Here is a 3,799-nt window from a genome sequence, read left to right on the forward strand (position 1 = left end):
ACCTTTATGGTGCTGAATTCAGCTCTTCACACACAGGAGGTTCTATTTCTGAGCTCTCTCTGCTGTTCCGTTGTCTTTCTGTTTTTATATGAATGCCTTAGCTGTTTCTCTTGCTGTACCTCTGGGACATCTCTTAATTCCTCGGAGTCCAGGAGTTCTGCTCTTCTTTTTCAAGATTAAGCATTTGGCGGATGCTTTTCTTCTGCACGATTTTGGAATTCATTGACCAGATTCTGTAAAAACCCTGCTTTAATTATTATTGACATTACGTGAAAATGTCTACACTTCTTTGGGGAGTTAACACGTGACCAATGTTAGTAGGATAGTTGCCTTTTGGGGTCATTTAAATAATTTAAAACTTTTCTCCATACAAGTCTTGAGCACCTGAGTCAGTTCTGACATAGTTCCTATGTTTTCATTGATAATATGGGTGGGATCTCATTTTCTGTTGTGTTTTCTTCTGGCTGGTTATTGCTAGGGTTGAAGAATGCTATTAATTTTTAAGTTGGTCACTTTGAATGTGTTCAAATTCTGTTGGATTTTTTTCTATAAATGATGATGCTATCTTAAATGTGAACAACGGTGGTCTCTCTGTCTCTTCTTCCAGTTATTTTATGTGATGTTTCTCCTTTGCTGCTGCCTTTGCTGGGACTTCCAATATAACGTTGAGTTGTTGCAGTGGTGGCAGACTCCTTTGCCTTGGTGTCACTCTTAAGAGAAATAAGGCGAAAATTCCCAGCGAAGGATGGCATTTGCTGTAGGTTTTACTATGTCATGTTCGTCCAGTCAAGGACATTCTCTTCAATTCCTTGAGTTTTTAAAAGTAAATACATGTTAAATTTGATCAAATGCTTTTGTCAATCTATTAAAATAATTTCTGCACCTCTATGCTAAACTCTGCTCTGCCTAAAAGTACTCAGAAAGCTTGGTGTGCCAGACTGTGTTGTAGGTGCTTTGTAAATACTTACTTTCTTAATCCCTATGACAGCTCTATAGAGCTAGAAACTGTTTATTAGCTCCTCCTTGCAGATGAGACAAGACACAGAGAGGTTAATTAATTTACTCAAAGTCACACAGCTGGTCAGGTCCATCTCTAGCATTTGCAGTACTCGGGGAATGGTATAAATGGACACACAGATACCAATTCTAGATATTTAAAGACATAAAACAAGATAACAAACTGTTAAATAAAACATCTATCCTTTTTTTCTGAGAAATATACCTGGATTAAGATAAAATCTATAGATACCGCCGGGCGCGGTGGCTCAAGCCTGTAATCCCAGCACTTTGGGAGGCCGAGGCGGGTGGATCACGAGGTCAAGAGATCGAGACCATCCTGGTCAACATGGTGAAACCCCGTCTCTACTAAAAATACAAAAAATTAGCTGGGCATGGTGGTGCGTGCCTGTAATCCCAGCTACTCAGGAGGCTGAGGCAGGAGAATTGCCTGAACCCAGGAGGCGGAGGTTGCGGTGAGCCGAGATCACGCCATTGCACTCCAGCCTGGGTAACATGAGTGAAACTCCGTCTCAAAAAAAAAAAAAAATCTATAGATACCAAGATGACCAAATTTAATGATTATTTGCACATTTTGGTATTCCATTGTAAGTCTGAGACAGTTGGATGAGTTCTAAAGTCATACATAACTCAAAAATTACGTATTCCATAAAATTTTTCTTGCCTTCAGTAAAATAAATCCTGATGTAATCAAGATTTTCAAGTAGTTGGTGTTCTATTGATAGTAGTGATATAAAGGGTTAAAAATAAACATAATTATGCTCAAAGCATACAAAATTAAAGTTTTACCACCTAGAAGTGAAAGTAAATGTAAAAGAATTCCTGAAGCTTTCAAAAAGTTTTTCATCTAAAATTCAGAATTATCTGTACACATTAAGAAGCAAAATACAAATCAGTAAGAATTTTAAAATTAAACGTATTTAAAACTGAAGTTTTTTGATGCTTTGAAAATGCAGTCCTAGCGTTCAGTGTCCATCTAGCTGTCAGCGTAAATCATCAGTCTCACGCTTTTACCCTTAGTATATCTAGAGACGGGTATATCTAACTAGAACGTATAGAATATCGTATGAATTGTTTAGGGTTTCGAAGTGTCCCCAAGCCGTGTGAATGCTGCTCTAATTTAGCTCATTGGCATACCTTTACTACCCCAATGTGGAGCGTGAAGAAAAGAAAATGGATGCCCTGTGTTTCTAGGAAATGATCCTTCGTTTCGCGGGAATCTATGGCAGGAGTGCTAAGAGGAAGATTTGATAAGTTGGTTAATTTGTCTTTTCTCTTTCTGAAGTGCTTTTGCAGCTCAAATCCTCCCTGCGACTCAGAGCTGTGCCCTCCTGCTGTTGGCAGCAGTATATACGACCAGCTTCCACAGTGTGTGGATTCAGGTTGCTGCTCGTTTCTGTGAAGTTGAGATGGGGCAGCTGGGCAGCATTTCGGCCTGAGGGGTATCAGTCATGAGGGTAGGTGTGGAGCCAGGAGTTGCACTGTGCCGATGCTGAGCAGCAGACCCCGGATGACTCTGTGTGTGTGTGTGTGTGTGTGTGTGTGTGTGTGTGTGTGTTGGTGAGCGGTGGTACAGATATTTATCAGACGATGGGGCTTGAGGGTAGGATCCCCTCTTACCTGGGCTGAAAGGAGTTACTACAGTTGGTAAGGAATGGAGCTGGAGTGTGACCTCAGGCTGCCTGACTCCAGTCATATACCCAGTTGTAACATCATGTAGGCCAGACCTGGTGGCTCAGGCCTGTAATCCCAGCACTTTGGGAGACCAAGGTGGGCAGATCACTTGAGGTCAGGAGCTTGAGAGCAGCCTGGCCAACATGGTGAAGCCTCATCTCTACTAAAAATACAAAAATTAGCTAGCCATGGTGGTGGATGCCTGTAGTTCCAGCTACTTGGGAGGCTGAGGCAGGAGAATCACTTGTACCCAGGAGGCGGAGGTTGCAGTGAGTGGAGATCATGCCACTGCACTCCAACCTGGGGACAGGGAGACGCTGTCTCAAAAGAAGTATTATAACATCAACTATCTTTCTCTACCGTATTGTCTTTGATTGACTCTTAGACTTAGCTGATACTTTGCTTTGTAGAAAAGAGGTCTTCAGTTAGTGATGGCTGGATGTGGTAACTCGTATCTGTAATCCCAGCACTTTGGGAGGCCGAGGCAGTCATATCACTTGAGTCTAGGAGTGTGAGACCGGCCTCGTCAACATGGCAAAACCCCATCTCTACTAAAAATACAGAAAAATTAGCCAGGCATGGTGGTGGGCACCTGTAATCCCAGGTACCTTGGAGGCTGAGGCTAGAGAATTGCTTGAGCCCAAGAAGGCTGAGGTTGCAGTGAGCCAAGATCGTGCCATGGCATTCCAGCTTGGGAGAGACTCTGTCTCAACAAAATAAAATAAATACAATAAATACAATAATAGTGATGTCTGCTGCTGTGGTCTGGCTGTGTCCTCACCCAGATCTCATCTTGAATCGTAGTTCTCATAATCCCCATATGTTGTAGGAGGGACCTGGTAGGAGGTAATTGAATCACAGGGGTGGTTACCCCATGCTATTCTCGTGATAGTGAGTTCTCACGAGATCTGATGGTTTTATAAGCCGTGGATGGATTTCCCTGCTTTTCTTCAGCACTTCTGTGAAGGACATGTTTCATGTTTCTTTCCCCTTCCGCCACTATTGTAAGTTTCCTAAGGCCTCCTGGCCATGTGAAACTATAAGTCAATTAAACCTCTTTCCTTTATCAATTAGCCAGTCTCGGGTGTGTCTTTTTTTTTTTTTTTTT

This window comes from Cebus imitator, unplaced genomic scaffold (assembly GCF_001604975.1).
Source record: "Cebus imitator isolate Cc_AM_T3 unplaced genomic scaffold, Cebus_imitator-1.0 Scaffold15, whole genome shotgun sequence".
In the NCBI taxonomy this organism is placed as follows: domain Eukaryota; kingdom Metazoa; phylum Chordata; class Mammalia; order Primates; family Cebidae; genus Cebus; species Cebus imitator.